The following is a 25,885-nucleotide window of genomic DNA, read 5'->3' as shown; positions in this document are numbered from 1 at the left end:
CTAGAATCGCTAGACCCTAAGGGTCTGAGTCAAGTTCAAAATTTCCAAATCCTATGGATCAGAATCCAAGTTCGTGTCAAAAAAAATAAGGTTTGAATTTTGGTTTAGTTAGACTTGATCCTTATCCGACTCATGTTCATCTCTAGTTAAAAATGATTATTTTATATGCAAAGTGTATATTTAACCAGCTCAATAAAGATGATCTTATTATACCACCATCACGTTGAAAAATTTGTATTTTTAAATAAATAAAAAAATTAACATGATAGTCATGTTGCAAGTTCAATCCATTTAAATAAAAAACATGATACTCATCTTATTAAATAAATTGGATGAAACTAAGTTAAGTTTTTCCAGCGAATACAATTTATAAATTTCAACATTAAAAAACATGAAAATGTCGAAGTTCAATCCATGTGATGCAATTTTTCCTATTTATAAAAATCTATTTTGTTTGTGGATACACTACACCACGTTAGTACAACAATTAGATTGGGCTTTTGAAGGCCCACCCGGATACCCGTAAAGCGGGACCATTTTTGAAAGCTTGATAATTTCACTATTTGACAATGGAATTGATGACACAACTTAAATGAATAATATCAAAATGTTCTTATCTCATTAAAGAATTAAGAGTTGGCAAAATACTTTTTTTAGATCACAAAAAGAAATACTAAATTCAATTAAAAATATACTAAACTTATTTTGTATGTGAAGTCTTAATTTTTAAAAATTTATTCTTTTGTTAAAATTAATTAAAATTATTTATTTAACACTGATGAATTTCAATAGGAATTACAAATAACTAAGTGATGTTTATGGCAAGTAATTAAACAGTAAAATTCCTATGTACTCTAGTATTGAGCCCCAATTTTGAGGTGTTCATTCAGTTCATCGAGTTAATTTTAGGTCACATATTTCGATTCGGTTTTGAATTGAGTCTTGTGTTCATATTGATTTTTACATAATTTTAAATTCATTTTGAAGTCGAGTCAAGTCAGGTTCGGATACAAGGTTGAGCGAATATTAGATCTTCAGGTCTGTTTTGAACGCCTCTAATTCAATCATGGATCCTATTTATATTTATGTTACTCTCCTAACCCTTAGAATTTAGAGTACCTTATATGATTAAAAAAGATCTCATAAAATATATCCTCTCTTATTCATTTTAACTGTTCTATTTTTTATTTGATAAATTCACCTTATTTTTCACATTTTTATTTAATGTAAAGGTTTTTTTTCTTTACCAATTTGTCTTTGCAAATTATATTTTATACAAAAATATATCAATTAACTTTACAATTATTGTGGTTCCCTCCTTTTTGAGTTTTATTTTATTACAAAAATAGGAGTACCTATTAATTTTACAATTTGTCTTAAAATCTTCAATTACCACTTGAGTATCAACAATTATAGTGGTCTTATTTCTTTCTTAATATTCGTATTCAACTCAAATATATATATTTAAAGGGAATTAGAGGAAGTATTAAAATAGGACGAACTCAAAAAAACCAAATAATATTTTAAAGAAAAATTTGATTTTAAAAATATGAACTTTATTTCTATCACTTTTAAAGGTTCAAACTTTAATTGGTTTCAACTTTAAATTGAAATTTCTTTTAAAGATCTTTTTACCAATAACCTAATCAATAGATCATCTTACACCTATTTTGATTTTTTAATTTACATTTATTTTATAATTAAACTATCATTAAAAATAACTTATTCTCCCTTTATTTTCTTCCTTCCATTCACTTCATTCTTGATCCTCCATTAAAATGAATTGGTGTACTTAAAAATTTTCTTTCTTTCACTTTTTCTCTCTCCATAAAAATGATGAATTTGCATAATAGAATTCCATCAAAAAGATAAATTTATAACATGGTTAATTGTTTTCCTTTCACTTTCTTCATTGGCTTAGACATAATCACACATCACAAAAATTTTAAAAATAACTATAATAATGGTGAAGAAAAAAATAATGTGAGTTTTGAATGAAAAAAATTAAAATAAGTTTTTAAATCAACTAAGAAAAAAAAAAAACTCAAAAAATTAAGATGAGGTTTAAAATCAAAAATGGTGATGGTTTGTGACTAAATTTTTAGAGATTTCTAAGGGATTAAAATAGAAAACTCAAATTATGTGCATGATTTCAATTTATTTTGTAAAGATTTAAAGAATTAGCATTACTTAAATACACAAATAGCAGATAAAAAATTATGAAGAGGAAGAAAGTGAGGGTAAAAGAGATGAACAAATATTTATATGGTGAAGAGACTATGGTTGAAGGAAAGAAATCAGATGAAGTAATAAAAGAAATGAAAAAGGTTGAAATGGTAAAGAAAAAAATAATTCATAACTTTAAAATTTTAATTTTCAAATTTAATCTAATCAATATTTCGTCCATTTGGAAGTACTCGTTACACTAATAATGCACAATGTAAATGTTGACAATTAATGTGACATCTAAAGCCTTATAACAACCCTCTTTCAAAATAATAATAATATTCTCAAAACTTCTTTTTATTCTCGTCTCATTATTTTAATCAAATTTAACACTTATTCTTATATATGTTGGACAAAATTATCCTTTTCTTTTTATAAAATTCCAATATTTTATTTTTTAAGTCCCTACATATTATACACTTACAATTAAAATTAATATTAATATCTAATCTAAAAAAAATCTTATTTATTTTTATTTTATTTTATTTCACTTACAACTAAAACCAATGTAAAAAATTTTCATTATTTACTTCACCATTATTCTAATCACATAAATTTTATTTTTTCAATTCAGGGAACGAAACGAGTAGTTAGTATCTCACTTTTAAAACAATTGTCATTTTGATCTGTTTCATTCATTTTACATTAGTTTTATTTTTGGAAAATGGTGCATCACTTTATTTTAATTTCATCCATGAAGTACATTTTAACTCTCTTTTAATTTTATCTACACAATTCATTCCCTCTCTTCATTAACAATATTCACTTTTTAGATAAAAATCATAATTTTTCTCTTTGCTCATAATTGACCAGAATAGAAAGAATGTCTAATCATATATCATACAATCTAATAAAAAGACCGTAAAATTTCACATGGCATCGTCATAATAATTTGCCATATTCAATAATTTTTACCAAAGTTAACATTGGCGTATTTCTTAATACTTCATATGAGGAGTATATTACAATTAAATATATTCTGCATAGTTTTCTTGAAAAATTATATTTTTGAATTTATACGTTATAAAAGATTTTCAACTAAAGTTTTTTAGAATATATTTAGCTTTTTATGTTAATATATTTGCTAATTAATAAAGTTTCTTCATTAAAATTTTAATTTCTAAAATATTATTCCAGGAAACAAAAGATCATACAATCTTATATAAAGACCGTAAAATTTCACATGGCATTGTTATAATAATTTACCATATTCAATAATTTTTACCAAAGTTTACATTAACTTATTTCTTAATACTTCATATGAGGAGTATATTACAATTAAATATATTCTTCATAATTTTCTTGAAAAATTATATTTTTGAATTCATATGCTACAAAAGATTTCCAAATAAAATTTTTTAGAATATATTTGGCTTTTTATGTTGATATATTTGCTAATTAATAAAGTTTCTTTATTAAAATTAAATTTCTAAAATATTATATCAGTAAACAAAAGAACATAAAAATTAATAGTGTGTCAAACTCACCTGTATATGGAGAATCATAAGTTGATCAAATAGACGGAAACTTTATCTCGGACATTTCTCAGATGTGGTAATATATTTAATTTTACTCCGTTCAAAAAAATAATACACATGCGTTCGTTTTCGGGCATCTCAATGCACGAGATAATTCACAAAGCTTCCACAATTCACCAATTAAGAAGTGTACTAAAAACCCACCAAGCCAGCCCAAGAAGCCAACAAAATACGCTGAGAAACGCAAGTGTGAAAGGAATTCAACCAACCCAAAAAACCAAAATTGGTAAAAATATGCCGCCAATTTATGTCTTGAAAATGGGAGGCATTTCATTTCCAATTAACTGCCAATTCCAGCCGATGAGGAGTCTTTTCTTCCGAGCTTCACTAGCTTATACCTTGGCTTACCCACGGCCCCAATGTGCGGATGCGGGTGGCGCTCGCTTCGGTACTTGGCCGAATCTGGGCAGACTTGTACTTACAAACAAGGAAAACAGGGGATTAATTCTCAGAAATATATCCCAAATCCCAAGCTTTTAGAGTATAATAAAATGAGTATTATTTACAAAGGATTATGTATATATGTTAATGGTATTGATTCATTTAGGACTTAGGAGTGATTGAAGGGTCTTAAGGTGAGATTAATTCTCGGCCTCAGGATTGAGGACACTGTCCCCATTTGTAACCACTATTATTTTAGTAATTCTTTATATATTTGGAGACTGGAATCTGGAGGAGAAAAAAAAGATTTATTTATTTGGGTACTATGCCTTATTTTAAATGTGAGGAAACTATCTACCAAGATGTCACTCACGTTTTGGTTAACGCGACTTTGTAACCGAACTCAATTTGACCTGAATTTAAAATAAATTTAAATTTAAAATTATATAAAAATTAATGTGGACATAAACTCGATTTTAAACCGAATCTGTGTGTATAAAATATTAATTAAATGTTATTATAATAAAAAGACAGTCAAAGAAAATCAAACCTGCCAGAATCTGGGAAGATTTCGTGCTAATAAGTAATTATCTGGGAACAGTTATCTGACAGGGTTATTGAAGGATTCTACATACAGGCTTAGAAGGTTAGTGCATAAGAAGCTCACGTGCATGTGAGGACACATGTCCTTCGATAAAGCATCACTTTTATGAAGTGGGACACGTGTTGAAAGGAGAAATTAGAAACGCCACAAAAGACAAATAAAGTATTCGATTGTAATTAAGGGATTGACACGTCTAAAAAGGCGAGTGGCGCATGCAGAGAATGTCTTAAGGAGTCGAAGAAGGAATGTTTGTTTCACAATCATCACCTATAACTACTCACCAAAGCACCATAAATAAAAAAAAAAAACTAATTTTCTTAGAGAAACAGATAAGTACAAAGAATTCAAAGTGATTAAATACAAACGATCTTACCTGAATATCAGAATTTCACATTGATTTTCAGAGCAACGGAAAAAAGAAAAAAAAATTTAATTGACATTTATCGTGATAATTTATTACGAAAGACCTCACGTCTAAATAAGCCCTAAACAGTTATCCTCCTAGTTGCCACTGTGCACCTCGAAAGACCTGTTAGGCAACCCATATATTGATCTGTACTAACTTGGGCGTCGGAGTAGGCCCCCGGAAAAGAATTCCGGGCCTTTCTAACCCCTTTGCTGTGTTTTGTTGGAATCATAAGCATCTCCATCCAAAGATCTTACTGCATAACTGGCAAGGGATTAAATTAAGACTTTCACCAGCAAAAATCATCTGATTAACAACTAATAAGGAGATTAAAATCTTAATTAATTGTTCTTTAAAATTAGACAGGAACAGAATTAAAATGTTTCACCCGAAATCAACCCAATAACCCAAATAAACACTTCTAGTCTTTTAACTCTTAACTGCGTGTACAATAGTTTATTCTCCTTTTGATTTCACAACATCTGTCGTACTTTATTAGTAACCACAAGTTTGCTAGTTCTATTTTGATGTGTTTTTATACGATTTTACATTTTTTTTAATTTATTGTTATTTTTGAATTAATTTATATATAAATTTATTTTTTTATTTTATCTATGCGTTTTTCTATTTTCCATACATCTCACTTTTTAATCTTTTTTTTTGATTCGCTGAAATTTATCTTTCTAATATTATACTTCATCCGTTCTTTAAAGTAGTTTTCATTTTTCATTTTTAATGTTTTATTTGTTGTTCTTATAAAAATATTTCTATTTATATCACAAATTTTGAACAAAAATAACCTTATTTATCCTTATTTTTATATTTTAATAACGTTTATGATCCCTACATATTTTTCACTTATTCCATTCTAACATTGTTATATTTCTTATGGTTCTACATATCTTCAATTAATTCCATTTTAATAATTTTATATTATTTATGGTGACCACTTATTTTCCACTAATTTTATAAAAATATTTTTTAATTAGTTGTAGTCCCGTATTTTGTTTCCACTAACTTTCTTTCAATATTTTTTTAAGTTTATGGTTTTCACTTTTCTTCCATCAAATTTATTATCCAATTAAATAATATATCCATTATCTAAAAGATTATATTTTTCTTAAATTCCGTTAATATTTTTTATGAGAATTTTAAGGAACGAAGAGTAAGTAGTACTTCCTCCGTTATGAAATACTCACTACATAACGGGTTTTAACAAATTTATCGTTCAAACTTATTTTATATATTGCGGCTAATATGTAAGATAAAATATAGTCAAATGGGGATCTTGTTTGAATCGTCTAATCGTATACTTTCATAATATTAAGTTTTTATAATTTTTAGATGTATATAGTTTAATATATAAGTAGCACATTGAGTTACGTAAAAAGTCAAATATAACAAGTATAATATAAGAAGGAATTATTATCTAATGTATTGTACTTGCTCCACACATTGTAGTGTCACTCACTCACATTTTGATTTGACTTGCTAGTTGCTACATGTGGATTAAGGAATCGAGTAATAATGCCAACTAAATACTCCTTTGTTGATGTGTACTACTTTTGTTGTTTGAAACTTCAAGTATGTAACAATATGACTGACATAGAGATAAGAAATATAACAACAATATGTTGGAAATATAGATTTATTTAAGGTTTTTTCATAGTTTTCTTATTACAATCATTAATACATATTAGTATTAATAATATGTATAATATTTGTATATGAGAAATATATTTATAATTGTGTTTAACATGTGTTTGATAAAGAAATATATTTATAATTGTGTTTAACATGTGTTTGATAAAGAAATATATAGTGTGATACGAACTTGTCGTTGAATTAAGAAAATTATTTCCTAACTAGTCCACATGTAAATAGAGGGGACTTTTCCAAGGTTAACACACCACAAAAAATAATGTATACTCACTACTTGAGGTGTGTAGCAAATACCACTCTTACGTAAGTGAATAAAAGAAGAGAGATTCGAATCAAAATTGTATGTTTCCAAATGAATAAAACAACACCATTTATAGACATTGATGTTCGATCTAGAGTACTAGCTTGTTTAACTTTACGTATTGTTTCTAGAGAGTTTTTAGAGAGAAGGTATCGTGTTTGAATTCGAATATACTACCATAAAGCCTCTGAAAATTCAATATATATATAATTCCGATAATAATGTCATTAAGCGATAACAATGTTATTAAGTGCCATTTACATTTCTTAAACATTTTTTAACTTAAGTGGCATTTTTGTAATTTTTTTAAATCTAGGGGTAATATGGTAATTTTGTTAGAAGGGGGGGTGGCGATAAAATGAAACAGGTGGCGACAAATAATAATTCCCTTCGTTTTCGGGCATCTCAATGCACGAGATAATTCACAAAGCTTCCACAATTCACCAATTAAGAAGTGTACTAAAAACCCACCAAGCCAGCCCAAGAAGCCAACAAAATACGCTGAGAAACGCAAGTGTGAAAGGGATTCAACCAACCCAAAAAACCAAAATTGGTAAAAATATGCCGCCAATTTATGTCTTGAAAATGGGAGGCATTTCATTTCCAATTAACTGCCAATTCCAGCCGATGAGGAGTCTTTTCTTCCGAGCTTCACTAGCTTATACCTTGGCTTACCCACGGCCCCAATGTGCGGATGCGGGTGGCGCTCGCTTCGGTACTTGGCCGAATCTGGGCAGACTTGTACTTACAAACAAGGAAAACAGGGGATTAATTCTCAGAAATATATCCCAAATCCCAAGCTTTTAGAGTATAATAAAATGAGTATTATTTACAAAGGATTATGTATATATGTTAATGGTATTGATTCATTTAGGACTTAGGAGTGATTGAAGGGTCTTAAGGTGAGATTAATTCTCGGCCTCAGGATTGAGGACACTGTCCCCATTTGTAACCACTATTATTTTAGTAATTCTTTATATATTTGGAGACTGGAATCTGGAGGAGAAAAAAAAGATTTATTTATTTGGGTACTATGCCTTATTTTAAATGTGAGGAAACTATCTACCAAGATGTCACTCACGTTTTGGTTAACGCGACTTTGTAACCGAACTCAATTTGACCTGAATTTAAAATAAATTTAAATTTAAAATTATATAAAAATTAATGTGGACATAAACTCGATTTTAAACCGAATCTGTGTGTATAAAATATTAATTAAATGTTATTATAATAAAAAGACAGTCAAAGAAAATCAAACCTGCCAGAATCTGGGAAGATTTCGTGCTAATAAGTAATTATCTGGGAACAGTTATCTGACAGGGTTATTGAAGGATTCTACATACAGGCTTAGAAGGTTAGTGCATAAGAAGCTCACGTGCATGTGAGGACACATGTCCTTCGATAAAGCATCACTTTTATGAAGTGGGACACGTGTTGAAAGGAGAAATTAGAAACGCCACAAAAGACAAATAAAGTATTCGATTGTAATTAAGGGATTGACACGTCTAAAAAGGCGAGTGGCGCATGCAGAGAATGTCTTAAGGAGTCGAAGAAGGAATGTTTGTTTCACAATCATCACCTATAACTACTCACCAAAGCACCATAAATAAAAAAAAAAAACTAATTTTCTTAGAGAAACAGATAAGTACAAAGAATTCAAAGTGATTAAATACAAACGATCTTACCTGAATATCAGAATTTCACATTGATTTTCAGAGCAACGGAAAAAAGAAAAAAAAATTTAATTGACATTTATCGTGATAATTTATTACGAAAGACCTCACGTCTAAATAAGCCCTAAACAGTTATCCTCCTAGTTGCCACTGTGCACCTCGAAAGACCTGTTAGGCAACCCATATATTGATCTGTACTAACTTGGGCGTCGGAGTAGGCCCCCGGAAAAGAATTCCGGGCCTTTCTAACCCCTTTGCTGTGTTTTGTTGGAATCATAAGCATCTCCATCCAAAGATCTTACTGCATAACTGGCAAGGGATTAAATTAAGACTTTCACCAGCAAAAATCATCTGATTAACAACTAATAAGGAGATTAAAATCTTAATTAATTGTTCTTTAAAATTAGACAGGAACAGAATTAAAATGTTTCACCCGAAATCAACCCAATAACCCAAATAAACACTTCTAGTCTTTTAACTCTTAACTGCGTGTACAATAGTTTATTCTCCTTTTGATTTCACAACATCTGTCGTACTTTATTAGTAACCACAAGTTTGCTAGTTCTATTTTGATGTGTTTTTATACGATTTTACATTTTTTTTAATTTATTGTTATTTTTGAATTAATTTATATATAAATTTATTTTTTTATTTTATCTATGCGTTTTTCTATTTTCCATACATCTCACTTTTTAATCTTTTTTTTTGATTCGCTGAAATTTATCTTTCTAATATTATACTTCATCCGTTCTTTAAAGTAGTTTTCATTTTTCATTTTTAATGTTTTATTTGTTGTTCTTATAAAAATATTTCTATTTATATCACAAATTTTGAACAAAAATAACCTTATTTATCCTTATTTTTATATTTTAATAACGTTTATGATCCCTACATATTTTTCACTTATTCCATTCTAACATTGTTATATTTCTTATGGTTCTACATATCTTCAATTAATTCCATTTTAATAATTTTATATTATTTATGGTGACCACTTATTTTCCACTAATTTTATAAAAATATTTTTTAATTAGTTGTAGTCCCGTATTTTGTTTCCACTAACTTTCTTTCAATATTTTTTTAAGTTTATGGTTTTCACTTTTCTTCCATCAAATTTATTATCCAATTAAATAATATATCCATTATCTAAAAGATTATATTTTTCTTAAATTCCGTTAATATTTTTTATGAGAATTTTAAGGAACGAAGAGTAAGTAGTACTTCCTCCGTTATGAAATACTCACTACATAACGGGTTTTAACAAATTTATCGTTCAAACTTATTTTATATATTGCGGCTAATATGTAAGATAAAATATAGTCAAATGGGGATCTTGTTTGAATCGTCTAATCGTATACTTTCATAATATTAAGTTTTTATAATTTTTAGATGTATATAGTTTAATATATAAGTAGCACATTGAGTTACGTAAAAAGTCAAATATAACAAGTATAATATAAGAAGGAATTATTATCTAATGTATTGTACTTGCTCCACACATTGTAGTGTCACTCACTCACATTTTGATTTGACTTGCTAGTTGCTACATGTGGATTAAGGAATCGAGTAATAATGCCAACTAAATACTCCTTTGTTGATGTGTACTACTTTTGTTGTTTGAAACTTCAAGTATGTAACAATATGACTGACATAGAGATAAGAAATATAACAACAATATGTTGGAAATATAGATTTATTTAAGGTTTTTTCATAGTTTTCTTATTACAATCATTAATACATATTAGTATTAATAATATGTATAATATTTGTATATGAGAAATATATTTATAATTGTGTTTAACATGTGTTTGATAAAGAAATATATTTATAATTGTGTTTAACATGTGTTTGATAAAGAAATATATAGTGTGATACGAACTTGTCGTTGAATTAAGAAAATTATTTCCTAACTAGTCCACATGTAAATAGAGGGGACTTTTCCAAGGTTAACACACCACAAAAAATAATGTATACTCACTACTTGAGGTGTGTAGCAAATACCACTCTTACGTAAGTGAATAAAAGAAGAGAGATTCGAATCAAAATTGTATGTTTCCAAATGAATAAAACAACACCATTTATAGACATTGATGTTCGATCTAGAGTACTAGCTTGTTTAACTTTACGTATTGTTTCTAGAGAGTTTTTAGAGAGAAGGTATCGTGTTTGAATTCGAATATACTACCATAAAGCCTCTGAAAATTCAATATATATATAATTCCGATAATAATGTCATTAAGCGATAACAATGTTATTAAGTGCCATTTACATTTCTTAAACATTTTTTAACTTAAGTGGCATTTTTGTAATTTTTTTAAATCTAGGGGTAATATGGTAATTTTGTTAGAAGGGGGGGTGGCGATAAAATGAAACAGGTGGCGACAAATAATAATTCCCTTCGTTTTCGGGCATCTCAATGCACGAGATAATTCACAAAGCTTCCACAATTCACCAATTAAGAAGTGTACTAAAAACCCACCAAGCCAGCCCAAGAAGCCAACAAAATACGCTGAGAAACGCAAGTGTGAAAGGGATTCAACCAACCCAAAAAACCAAAATTGGTAAAAATATGCCGCCAATTTATGTCTTGAAAATGGGAGGCATTTCATTTCCAATTAACTGCCAATTCCAGCCGATGAGGAGTCTTTTCTTCCGAGCTTCACTAGCTTATACCTTGGCTTACCCACGGCCCCAATGTGCGGATGCGGGTGGCGCTCGCTTCGGTACTTGGCCGAATCTGGGCAGACTTGTACTTACAAACAAGGAAAACAGGGGATTAATTCTCAGAAATATATCCCAAATCCCAAGCTTTTAGAGTATAATAAAATGAGTATTATTTACAAAGGATTATGTATATATGTTAATGGTATTGATTCATTTAGGACTTAGGAGTGATTGAAGGGTCTTAAGGTGAGATTAATTCTCGGCCTCAGGATTGAGGACACTGTCCCCATTTGTAACCACTATTATTTTAGTAATTCTTTATATATTTGGAGACTGGAATCTGGAGGAGAAAAAAAAGATTTATTTATTTGGGTACTATGCCTTATTTTAAATGTGAGGAAACTATCTACCAAGATGTCACTCACGTTTTGGTTAACGCGACTTTGTAACCGAACTCAATTTGACCTGAATTTAAAATAAATTTAAATTTAAAATTATATAAAAATTAATGTGGACATAAACTCGATTTTAAACCGAATCTGTGTGTATAAAATATTAATTAAATGTTATTATAATAAAAAGACAGTCAAAGAAAATCAAACCTGCCAGAATCTGGGAAGATTTCGTGCTAATAAGTAATTATCTGGGAACAGTTATCTGACAGGGTTATTGAAGGATTCTACATACAGGCTTAGAAGGTTAGTGCATAAGAAGCTCACGTGCATGTGAGGACACATGTCCTTCGATAAAGCATCACTTTTATGAAGTGGGACACGTGTTGAAAGGAGAAATTAGAAACGCCACAAAAGACAAATAAAGTATTCGATTGTAATTAAGGGATTGACACGTCTAAAAAGGCGAGTGGCGCATGCAGAGAATGTCTTAAGGAGTCGAAGAAGGAATGTTTGTTTCACAATCATCACCTATAACTACTCACCAAAGCACCATAAATAAAAAAAAAAAACTAATTTTCTTAGAGAAACAGATAAGTACAAAGAATTCAAAGTGATTAAATACAAACGATCTTACCTGAATATCAGAATTTCACATTGATTTTCAGAGCAACGGAAAAAAGAAAAAAAAATTTAATTGACATTTATCGTGATAATTTATTACGAAAGACCTCACGTCTAAATAAGCCCTAAACAGTTATCCTCCTAGTTGCCACTGTGCACCTCGAAAGACCTGTTAGGCAACCCATATATTGATCTGTACTAACTTGGGCGTCGGAGTAGGCCCCCGGAAAAGAATTCCGGGCCTTTCTAACCCCTTTGCTGTGTTTTGTTGGAATCATAAGCATCTCCATCCAAAGATCTTACTGCATAACTGGCAAGGGATTAAATTAAGACTTCCACCAGCAAAAATCATCTGATTAACAACTAATAAGGAGATTAAAATCTTAATTAATTGTTCTTTAAAATTAGACAGGAACAGAATTAAAATGTTTCACCCGAAATCAACCCAATAACCCAAATAAACACTTCTAGTCTTTTAACTCTTAACTGCGTGTACAATAGTTTATTCTCCTTTTGATTTCACAACATCTGTCGTACTTTATTAGTAACCACAAGTTTGCTAGTTCTATTTTGATGTGTTTTTATACGATTTTACATTTTTTTTAATTTATTGTTATTTTTGAATTAATTTATATATAAATTTATTTTTTTATTTTATCTATGCGTTTTTCTATTTTCCATACATCTCACTTTTTAATCTTTTTTTTTGATTCGCTGAAATTTATCTTTCTAATATTATACTTCATCCGTTCTTTAAAGTAGTTTTCATTTTTCATTTTTAATGTTTTATTTGTTGTTCTTATAAAAATATTTCTATTTATATCACAAATTTTGAACAAAAATAACCTTATTTATCCTTATTTTTATATTTTAATAACGTTTATGATCCCTACATATTTTTCACTTATTCCATTCTAACATTGTTATATTTCTTATGGTTCTACATATCTTCAATTAATTCCATTTTAATAATTTTATATTATTTATGGTGACCACTTATTTTCCACTAATTTTATAAAAATATTTTTTAATTAGTTGTAGTCCCGTATTTTGTTTCCACTAACTTTCTTTCAATATTTTTTTAAGTTTATGGTTTTCACTTTTCTTCCATCAAATTTATTATCCAATTAAATAATATATCCATTATCTAAAAGATTATATTTTTCTTAAATTCCGTTAATATTTTTTATGAGAATTTTAAGGAACGAAGAGTAAGTAGTACTTCCTCCGTTATGAAATACTCACTACATAACGGGTTTTAACAAATTTATCGTTCAAACTTATTTTATATATTGCGGCTAATATGTAAGATAAAATATAGTCAAATGGGGATCTTGTTTGAATCGTCTAATCGTATACTTTCATAATATTAAGTTTTTATAATTTTTAGATGTATATAGTTTAATATATAAGTAGCACATTGAGTTACGTAAAAAGTCAAATATAACAAGTATAATATAAGAAGGAATTATTATCTAATGTATTGTACTTGCTCCACACATTGTAGTGTCACTCACTCACATTTTGATTTGACTTGCTAGTTGCTACATGTGGATTAAGGAATCGAGTAATAATGCCAACTAAATACTCCTTTGTTGATGTGTACTACTTTTGTTGTTTGAAACTTCAAGTATGTAACAATATGACTGACATAGAGATAAGAAATATAACAACAATATGTTGGAAATATAGATTTATTTAAGGTTTTTTCATAGTTTTCTTATTACAATCATTAATACATATTAGTATTAATAATATGTATAATATTTGTATATGAGAAATATATTTATAATTGTGTTTAACATGTGTTTGATAAAGAAATATATTTATAATTGTGTTTAACATGTGTTTGATAAAGAAATATATAGTGTGATACGAACTTGTCGTTGAATTAAGAAAATTATTTCCTAACTAGTCCACATGTAAATAGAGGGGACTTTTCCAAGGTTAACACACCACAAAAAATAATGTATACTCACTACTTGAGGTGTGTAGCAAATACCACTCTTACGTAAGTGAATAAAAGAAGAGAGATTCGAATCAAAATTGTATGTTTCCAAATGAATAAAACAACACCATTTATAGACATTGATGTTCGATCTAGAGTACTAGCTTGTTTAACTTTACGTATTGTTTCTAGAGAGTTTTTAGAGAGAAGGTATCGTGTTTGAATTCGAATATACTACCATAAAGCCTCTGAAAATTCAATATATATATAATTCCGATAATAATGTCATTAAGCGATAACAATGTTATTAAGTGCCATTTACATTTCTTAAACATTTTTTAACTTAAGTGGCATTTTTGTAATTTTTTTAAATCTAGGGGTAATATGGTAATTTTGTTAGAAGGGGGGGTGGCGATAAAATGAAACAGGTGGCGACAAATAATAATTCCCTTCGTTTTCGGGCATCTCAATGCACGAGATAATTCACAAAGCTTCCACAATTCACCAATTAAGAAGTGTACTAAAAACCCACCAAGCCAGCCCAAGAAGCCAACAAAATACGCTGAGAAACGCAAGTGTGAAAGGGATTCAACCAACCCAAAAAACCAAAATTGGTAAAAATATGCCGCCAATTTATGTCTTGAAAATGGGAGGCATTTCATTTCCAATTAACTGCCAATTCCAGCCGATGAGGAGTCTTTTCTTCCGAGCTTCACTAGCTTATACCTTGGCTTACCCACGGCCCCAATGTGCGGATGCGGGTGGCGCTCGCTTCGGTACTTGGCCGAATCTGGGCAGACTTGTACTTACAAACAAGGAAAACAGGGGATTAATTCTCAGAAATATATCCCAAATCCCAAGCTTTTAGAGTATAATAAAATGAGTATTATTTACAAAGGATTATGTATATATGTTAATGGTATTGATTCATTTAGGACTTAGGAGTGATTGAAGGGTCTTAAGGTGAGATTAATTCTCGGCCTCAGGATTGAGGACACTGTCCCCATTTGTAACCACTATTATTTTAGTAATTCTTTATATATTTGGAGACTGGAATCTGGAGGAGAAAAAAAAGATTTATTTATTTGGGTACTATGCCTTATTTTAAATGTGAGGAAACTATCTACCAAGATGTCACTCACGTTTTGGTTAACGCGACTTTGTAACCGAACTCAATTTGACCTGAATTTAAAATAAATTTAAATTTAAAATTATATAAAAATTAATGTGGACATAAACTCGATTTTAAACCGAATCTGTGTGTATAAAATATTAATTAAATGTTATTATAATAAAAAGACAGTCAAAGAAAATCAAACCTGCCAGAATCTGGGAAGATTTCGTGCTAATAAGTAATTATCTGGGAACAGTTATCTGACAGGGTTATTGAAGGATTCTACATACAGGCTTAGAAGGTTAGTGCATAAGAAGCTCACGTGCATGTGAGGACACATGTCCTTCGATAAAGCATCACTTTTATGAAGTGGGACACGTGTTGAAAGGAGAAATTAGAAACGCCACAAAAGACAAATAAAGTATTCGATTGTAATTAAGGGATTGACACGTCTAAAAAGGCGAGTGGCGCATGCAGAGAATGTCTTAAGGAGTCGAAGAAGGAATGTTTGTTTCACAATCATCACCTATAACTACTCACCAAAGCACCATAAATAAAAAAAAAAAACTAATTTTCTTAGAGAAACAGATAAGTACAAAGAATTCAAAGTGATTAAATACAAACGATCTTACCTGAATATCAGAATTTCACATTGATTTTCAGAGCAACGGAAAAAAGAAAAAAAAATTTAATTGACATTTATCGTGATAATTTATTACGAAAGACCTCACGTCTAAATAAGCCCTAAACAGTTATCCTCCTAGTTGCCACTGTGCACCTCGAAAGACCTGTTAGGCAACCCATATATTGATCTGTACTAACTTGGGCGTCGGAGTAGGCCCCCGGAAAAGAATTCCGGGCCTTTCTAACCCCTTTGCTGTGTTTTGTTGGAATCATAAGCATCTCCATCCAAAGATCTTACTGCATAACTGGCAAGGGATTAAATTAAGACTTTCACCAGCAAAAATCATCTGATTAACAACTAATAAGGAGATTAAAATCTTAATTAATTGTTCTTTAAAATTAGACAGGAACAGAATTAAAATGTTTCACCCGAAATCAACCCAATAACCCAAATAAACACTTCTAGTCTTTTAACTCTTAACTGCGTGTACAATAGTTTATTCTCCTTTTGATTTCACAACATCTGTCGTACTTTATTAGTAACCACAAGTTTGCTAGTTCTATTTTGATGTGTTTTTATACGATTTTACATTTTTTTTAATTTATTGTTATTTTTGAATTAATTTATATATAAATTTATTTTTTTATTTTATCTATGCGTTTTTCTATTTTCCATACATCTCACTTTTTAATCTTTTTTTTTGATTCGCTGAAATTTATCTTTCTAATATTATACTTCATCCGTTCTTTAAAGTAGTTTTCATTTTTCATTTTTAATGTTTTATTTGTTGTTCTTATAAAAATATTTCTATTTATATCACAAATTTTGAACAAAAATAACCTTATTTATCCTTATTTTTATATTTTAATAACGTTTATGATCCCTACATATTTTTCACTTATTCCATTCTAACATTGTTATATTTCTTATGGTTCTACATATCTTCAATTAATTCCATTTTAATAATTTTATATTATTTATGGTGACCACTTATTTTCCACTAATTTTATAAAAATATTTTTTAATTAGTTGTAGTCCCGTATTTTGTTTCCACTAACTTTCTTTCAATATTTTTTTAAGTTTATGGTTTTCACTTTTCTTCCATCAAATTTATTATCCAATTAAATAATATATCCATTATCTAAAAGATTATATTTTTCTTAAATTCCGTTAATATTTTTTATGAGAATTTTAAGGAACGAAGAGTAAGTAGTACTTCCTCCGTTATGAAATACTCACTACATAACGGGTTTTAACAAATTTATCGTTCAAACTTATTTTATATATTGCGGCTAATATGTAAGATAAAATATAGTCAAATGGGGATCTTGTTTGAATCGTCTAATCGTATACTTTCATAATATTAAGTTTTTATAATTTTTAGATGTATATAGTTTAATATATAAGTAGCACATTGAGTTACGTAAAAAGTCAAATATAACAAGTATAATATAAGAAGGAATTATTATCTAATGTATTGTACTTGCTCCACACATTGTAGTGTCACTCACTCACATTTTGATTTGACTTGCTAGTTGCTACATGTGGATTAAGGAATCGAGTAATAATGCCAACTAAATACTCCTTTGTTGATGTGTACTACTTTTGTTGTTTGAAACTTCAAGTATGTAACAATATGACTGACATAGAGATAAGAAATATAACAACAATATGTTGGAAATATAGATTTATTTAAGGTTTTTTCATAGTTTTCTTATTACAATCATTAATACATATTAGTATTAATAATATGTATAATATTTGTATATGAGAAATATATTTATAATTGTGTTTAACATGTGTTTGATAAAGAAATATATTTATAATTGTGTTTAACATGTGTTTGATAAAGAAATATATAGTGTGATACGAACTTGTCGTTGAATTAAGAAAATTATTTCCTAACTAGTCCACATGTAAATAGAGGGGACTTTTCCAAGGTTAACACACCACAAAAAATAATGTATACTCACTACTTGAGGTGTGTAGCAAATACCACTCTTACGTAAGTGAATAAAAGAAGAGAGATTCGAATCAAAATTGTATGTTTCCAAATGAATAAAACAACACCATTTATAGACATTGATGTTCGATCTAGAGTACTAGCTTGTTTAACTTTACGTATTGTTTCTAGAGAGTTTTTAGAGAGAAGGTATCGTGTTTGAATTCGAATATACTACCATAAAGCCTCTGAAAATTCAATATATATATAATTCCGATAATAATGTCATTAAGCGATAACAATGTTATTAAGTGCCATTTACATTTCTTAAACATTTTTTAACTTAAGTGGCATTTTTGTAATTTTTTTAAATCTAGGGGTAATATGGTAATTTTGTTAGAAGGGGGGGTGGCGATAAAATGAAACAGGTGGCGACAAATAATAATTCCCTTCGTTTTCGGGCATCTCAATGCACGAGATAATTCACAAAGCTTCCACAATTCACCAATTAAGAAGTGTACTAAAAACCCACCAAGCCAGCCCAAGAAGCCAACAAAATACGCTGAGAAACGCAAGTGTGAAAGGGATTCAACCAACCCAAAAAACCAAAATTGGTAAAAATATGCCGCCAATTTATGTCTTGAAAATGGGAGGCATTTCATTTCCAATTAACTGCCAATTCCAGCCGATGAGGAGTCTTTTCTTCCGAGCTTCACTAGCTTATACCTTGGCTTACCCACGGCCCCAATGTGCGGATGCGGGTGGCGCTCGCTTCGGTACTTGGCCGAATCTGGGCAGACTTGTACTTACAAACAAGGAAAACAGGGGATTAATTCTCAGAAATATATCCCAAATCCCAAGCTTTTAGAGTATAATAAAATGAGTATTATTTACAAAGGATTATGTATATATGTTAATGGTATTGATTCATTTAGGACTTAGGAGTGATTGAAGGGTCTTAAGGTGAGATTAATTCTCGGCCTCAGGATTGAGGACACTGTCCCCATTTGTAACCACTATTATTTTAGTAATTCTTTATATATTTGGAGACTGGAATCTGGAGGAGAAAAAAAAGATTTATTTATTTGGGTACTATGCCTTATTTTAAATGTGAGGAAACTATCTACCAAGATGTCACTCACGTTTTGGTTAACGCGACTTTGTAACCGAACTCAATTTGACCTGAATTTAAAATAAATTTAAATTTAAAATTATATAAAAATTAATGTGGACATAAACTCGATTTTAAACCGAATCTGTGTGTATAAAATATTAATTAAATGTTATTATAATAAAAAGACAGTCAAAGAAAATCAAACCTGCCAGAATCTGGGAAGATTTCGTGCTAATAAGTAATTATCTGGGAACAGTTATCTGACAGGGTTATTGAAGGATTCTACATACAGGCTTAGAAGGTTAGTGCATAAGAAGCTCACGTGCATGTGAGGACACATGTCCTTCGATAAAGCATCACTTTTATGAAGTGGGACACGTGTTGAAAGGAGAAATTAGAAACGCCACAAAAGACAAATAAAGTATTCGATTGTAATTAAGGGATTGACACGTCTAAAAAGGCGAGTGGCGCATGCAGAGAATGTCTTAAGGAGTCGAAGAAGGAATGTTTGTTTCACAATCATCACCTATAACTACTCACCAAAGCACCATAAATAAAAAAAAAAAACTAATTTTCTTAGAGAAACAGATAAGTACAAAGAATTCAAAGTGATTAAATACAAACGATCTTACCTGAATATCAGAATTTCACATTGATTTTCAGAGCAACGGAAAAAAGAAAAAAAAATTTAATTGACATTTATCGTGATAATTTATTACGAAAGACCTCACGTCTAAATAAGCCCTAAACAGTTATCCTCCTAGTTGCCACTGTGCACCTCGAAAGACCTGTTAGGCAACCCATATATTGATCTGTACTAACTTGGGCGTCGGAGTAGGCCCCCGGAAAAGAATTCCGGGCCTTTCTAACCCCTTTGCTGTGTTTTGTTGGAATCATAAGCATCTCCATCCAAAGATCTTACTGCATAACTGGCAAGGGATTAAATTAAGACTTCCACCAGCAAAAATCATCTGATTAACAACTAATAAGGAGATTAAAATCTTAATTAATTGTTCTTTAAAATTAGACAGGAACAGAATTAAAATGTTTCACCCGAAATCAACCCAATAACCCAAATAAACACTTCTAGTCTTTTAACTCTTAACTGCGTGTACAATAGTTTATTCTCCTTTTGATTTCACAACATCTGTCGTACTTTATTAGTAACCACAAGTTTGCTAGTTCTATTTTGATGTGTTTTTATACGATTTTACATTTTTTTTAATTTATTGTTATTTTTGAATTAATTTATATATAAATTTATTTTTTTATTTTATCTATGCGTTTTTCTATTTTCCATACATCTCACTTTTTAATCTTTTTTTTTGATTCGCTGAAATTTATCTTTCTAATATTATACTTCATCCGTTCTTTAAAGTAGTTTTCATTTTTCATTTTTAATGTTTTATTTGTTGTTCTTATAAAAATATTTCTATTTATATCACAAATTTTGAACAAAAATAACCTTATTTATCCTTATTTTTATATTTTAATAACGTTTATGATCCCTACATATTTTTCACTTATTCCATTCTAACATTGTTATATTTCTTATGGTTCTACATATCTTCAATTAATTCCATTTTAATAATTTTATATTATTTATGGTGACCACTTATTTTCCACTAATTTTATAAAAATATTTTTTAATTAGTTGTAGTCCCGTATTTTGTTTCCACTAACTTTCTTTCAATATTTTTTTAAGTTTATGGTTTTCACTTTTCTTCCATCAAATTTATTATCCAATTAAATAATATATCCATTATCTAAAAGATTATATTTTTCTTAAATTCCGTTAATATTTTTTATGAGAATTTTAAGGAACGAAGAGTAAGTAGTACTTCCTCCGTTATGAAATACTCACTACATAACGGGTTTTAACAAATTTATCGTTCAAACTTATTTTATATATTGCGGCTAATATGTAAGATAAAATATAGTCAAATGGGGATCTTGTTTGAATCGTCTAATCGTATACTTTCATAATATTAAGTTTTTATAATTTTTAGATGTATATAGTTTAATATATAAGTAGCACATTGAGTTACGTAAAAAGTCAAATATAACAAGTATAATATAAGAAGGAATTATTATCTAATGTATTGTACTTGCTCCACACATTGTAGTGTCACTCACTCACATTTTGATTTGACTTGCTAGTTGCTACATGTGGATTAAGGAATCGAGTAATAATGCCAACTAAATACTCCTTTGTTGATGTGTACTACTTTTGTTGTTTGAAACTTCAAGTATGTAACAATATGACTGACATAGAGATAAGAAATATAACAACAATATGTTGGAAATATAGATTTATTTAAGGTTTTTTCATAGTTTTCTTATTACAATCATTAATACATATTAGTATTAATAATATGTATAATATTTGTATATGAGAAATATATTTATAATTGTGTTTAACATGTGTTTGATAAAGAAATATATTTATAATTGTGTTTAACATGTGTTTGATAAAGAAATATATAGTGTGATACGAACTTGTCGTTGAATTAAGAAAATTATTTCCTAACTAGTCCACATGTAAATAGAGGGGACTTTTCCAAGGTTAACACACCACAAAAAATAATGTATACTCACTACTTGAGGTGTGTAGCAAATACCACTCTTACGTAAGTGAATAAAAGAAGAGAGATTCGAATCAAAATTGTATGTTTCCAAATGAATAAAACAACACCATTTATAGACATAAATAAACCTAATTCAATCATCATAAAAATAGTCAAAGAGCATAAATTTATTTTGTTAGAATTAAAACACTTCATAAATGAAAATATAGTTGTTGCAGAAAGCTTTAAATGGCCATTTATTCAACAATCCCCCACAAATGCCCTTTAAAGAAAAATACTTGTGCAAGAGAAGACTTTGGCACATTGTAATTAAGTAGACTAAGCCATGAACTTGTTGTTTAGTGAAATGAGAAAACAATTCACAAGTCCTTGTGAGTGAACTAAGTCTTGAACTCCAAAAACTCTTGATTAGACAAGTGAACTAAGTTTTAAACTTGTAAAATTGAAATTTAGACCCTTAAACCATATGCCTTACTTAGAGAGGTACCAACTCTTCTTAAGTTATATGATGCATTTTAATGGTCTATGCACCTACCTTGATTTTCATGATCGTTCTAGTGAAACATTAGCCCAAAGTTCCACATAAAAGATGGAAACCTCCAAACTCACATAAATAGATCATCTTAAATAAAAGTACACCACATAATACTTCAAGATCCATTGAGTCTAATGACTCATCTCTCAATAAAGAGTTCACTTCTATAGTTGTATTCATCTACCAATTTTGTCTTACAAAATGTACAACCTATAATATATGTAATTTCGTAGAATTTTTTTTAAATTCATTTTAATAATTCTATATTTCTCATTTTTACTTATACATGTAGAAATACTAATGGATGATCGAATGCAACAAGAGGGGGGGTGAATTGTTGTGTAGTAGGTTTAAGATTTTTGCTCAACTTTTTGCGGAATTATAATAAGTATAGAACAAAAACTTAAACTTAAAAACGAAAAGAAAAATAATAAAGGAGACAAGGATTTTTACGTGGAAACCTTCTTGGCCTAATAAGAAGGAAAAACCACGACCCCCCGGGATTTCAAAATTCTCACTATGTTAAGGCAATCAATTACAATTACACATAACAATGTTTTGCTTCACTTGAAGCTTCTCAATTCTCTAAACGCTTTACTCAAAGCTTCTCTACTTAGGCCTACTTCTCTTCTCTTCTCTTCTCTTCTCTTCTCTCCTTCTCTTTCTCTTTTCTCGATTCTATTCTCTATTCCCTTAGACTTCCCATAAGTCTAATTACAACAAAACACTCAATTACCCTTTACAAGGCCATTTCTCTTCTCTATTCCCTTAGACTTCCCATAAGTCTAATTACAACAAATCACATCAACCCTTACAAGGCCATTTCTCAAGAGGATAAGAATTAAAATAATTACTTAAGAAAAATATAATAAATTAATTGGCATTGGAAAACTGAAAATATTTTTCTTAAGATGATCTCCCTTTAATGGACACTCTTGAATCCTAAAAGGATTGATTTTTGATTCGAGCAAAGTCCCTTCTATTTATAGAGGGAACAGCCAGCAGTTACCATAAGCATAACGTCCACTATCTCACACATACCTCCACTACCCCCACGTTCTCAAAACAAAAGGTGGTGGAATTATGAAAGTGTACGGCTGTTATTTGCTCAAGGAAAAATCAGTTTCCTTAATGCTAAAAATAGCATAGGAGTTTAAAACATAAGATCCTAAAAAATAGGAGATCTAAATCTAATTAAGAAAAAGTCTTGGGCTATTTTTAGAAAACCTAAAAATAGATTTGCCAATTAACTTACTAATTAATTTAAGCAATTAAATTAATTCTAAACCATTACATCAACTTAAAAACAGAAAATAATTAATTCGCAATTTTTCAGTCGATGCTATTCTTCAGACCTGCTACGTAGGAACAGTGTACTGTCTCCAGCTTCAACATTCGTCAGAACTTTAACTCTAGGAACAGTAAACTGTCTTCCAGAGCAATTTCCCAACTTCTTGGATATTTGAGACATGTACATCTTCCACGAATCAAGTCATAGGCTTCATCAACGATTCACATTAAATCGGATATATACCTACAAAACAATCTCTAATAATATGTTTGTTTATTTAAAGTAAAGTCATCATCAAAACCTTAAGAGGCCAACAAATTCCCCCTTTTTGATGATGGCAAACTTTATAAACAAACTTAAGTGAAAAATAGAGTAAAACATAATACATAGAGCATACTAGAGATTAAAGTAACTCTAATTAACTTAGCAAATCAACTTGTTAGAATATAATTTACCAAGCATTCATAATCAAACATTTTACTCTAACATATCAAATATTTTTTAAAAATTTTTAAAATTAACTCAACTTAAAACTTCAATAAAATAAACTAAGTTAATAAAAACTAACATAAATAAAACTAATCATAATAAAAACTAACATAATACCTATAAAAATAATAATTAACTAATTAAACTAAGAAAACATATATTGTTAAATAAGTTCAATCAGAAAAATCATCTTGAGAACAAATTCACAATTCACAGTGACCATTATACAAACCAGTATTCATGAAGCAACACAAATGATCACTAAACTAGCATAAACACAGCAGCACACATATCATTCATAAGAATCAATATAAATCAACAAGATATGTAACTGTGTATTCACTGCTCCTGTTAAGTTTGTGCAGTAATCTTCCCCCTTTTGACATCAATCAAAAAGAATTGGGAGTTATCAAATCTCAGCACAAACCATATAAATTTGTTAGTGATGAAAACAACAAACAACAATAATAAAAGCAAGTGCTATGAACAATGATTAAACCTGCATAAAGTTAATTGTCACAGACCATAGAAAATAAAAAACGAAGAAAAATAGCAATTGTTCAAAGTTACAACAACCATGTACCCCAGATGGTACAAGGCAAAAAGTAAAATTGTTTGAGAAGTGATACAGCCAACAAATCATTAAATTTTTAAGCAGAGGGATCAAGGGTCAGTCTCTTCTTCATCAATGTACTCAGTCTGCACCTCTACTGTGTCCAGCTTGGCACCAAGGCGTTGTTCCATTTGGTTTAGCTGATCCACAATAGAAGCAAGCGAGACACGAGTTTCATCCTGAAATGCAATGAATTGAGACTGTAGATCAAGGAGCTTGGAGAGAATGGAATGTAAGGAAACTGCAGGAACAGAGTCAAAGTTAGTACAACCAATATTGGGTGAAATGTGTGATTGTGGTGGTGGTGTACACAGGATAGGTGATGATGGTGGTGATGGAGTTTGATGTGGTGGTGAATTGGCTGGTTTGGGAGAGGTAGGTTCATCAGGTGTTGGCTCAGGGATGGTGTCAGATGGTGTTTCATCAACCAAAGTAGCCTTGCGTTTCGATGCCAACCTCCTACTCTTCCTTTGCATGAATTTAGCCTTTTTCCTCAGAGCTATCACAATCTCTTCATCACTTGTATCATCACAAAGATTGTGATGAGCCTCTTCTCCTAAGGCTCCCTCCTGTTCTGCTTCCCCCTTACTAGCTTCTCCATCCTGTTCTGCTTCCCCCTTACTAGGTTCTCCATCCTGTTCCCCTTGTTCTTTTGTTTCAATATGGTCAGTGGGAACAGTCTCTTGCTTCTTTTCCTCTTTTTCTTCCTGATCTCTCTCTCTCAATTTTTCTTCTTCTTTTCCAATATTTTCCTCATCAGATTCTACTTCAACAACCTTCTCATGCATCAATACTCCCTCATCATTCAATTTCAAATGCAAATTTTGTAAACATTTAGCACCGATTTTCATATTGGGACCCATTGGGAACTCCAACCCTTCCAATGGGACCTCAAACTTCCTAAAAATCCATGTTAACAACCCTCCATAACCAATGAAACTTTTCTTTTCAATGCAGTCTGATAAATGAGACATCATCAACGAAGGAAAATTTATTTTAATATGTTTTTCCATGCAGTAAATCAAGGTGGCATCACGCAAACTCACTTGACTACGTTTTGAGTTTCGTGGTAAGATAAATCTGCGAGCAACATTGTACAACAATTTATGCATAGGGGACAGAACATTGTGACTGATCTTCCCCTTTTTATCAATT

General features: G+C 29.8%; 1 protein-coding gene across 2 annotated transcripts in view; it reads right to left on the bottom strand.

Moving 5' to 3' along the window:
* Window positions 1-4,430, bottom strand: part of LOC130817344 (uncharacterized) — a 32,093-nt gene extending 27,663 nt beyond the window's left edge. The window contains exon 1 of one of the 2 annotated variants that reach the window (XM_057682988.1): window positions 3,714-4,430. The gene's annotated coding sequence lies outside the window, so the exon portion shown is untranslated. The remainder of the gene's footprint in view (window positions 1-3,713) is intronic. The other variant, XM_057682990.1, reaches the window with a different exon arrangement.
* Window positions 4,431-25,885: the final 21,455 nt, after the last annotated feature.

This window comes from Amaranthus tricolor, chromosome 7, assembly GCF_026212465.1.
Source record: "Amaranthus tricolor cultivar Red isolate AtriRed21 chromosome 7, ASM2621246v1, whole genome shotgun sequence".
Lineage (NCBI taxonomy): Eukaryota > Viridiplantae > Streptophyta > Magnoliopsida > Caryophyllales > Amaranthaceae > Amaranthus > Amaranthus tricolor.
The sequence above is the reverse complement of the archived record's forward strand: the minus strand, read 5'-3'. Positions and strand labels throughout refer to the sequence as shown.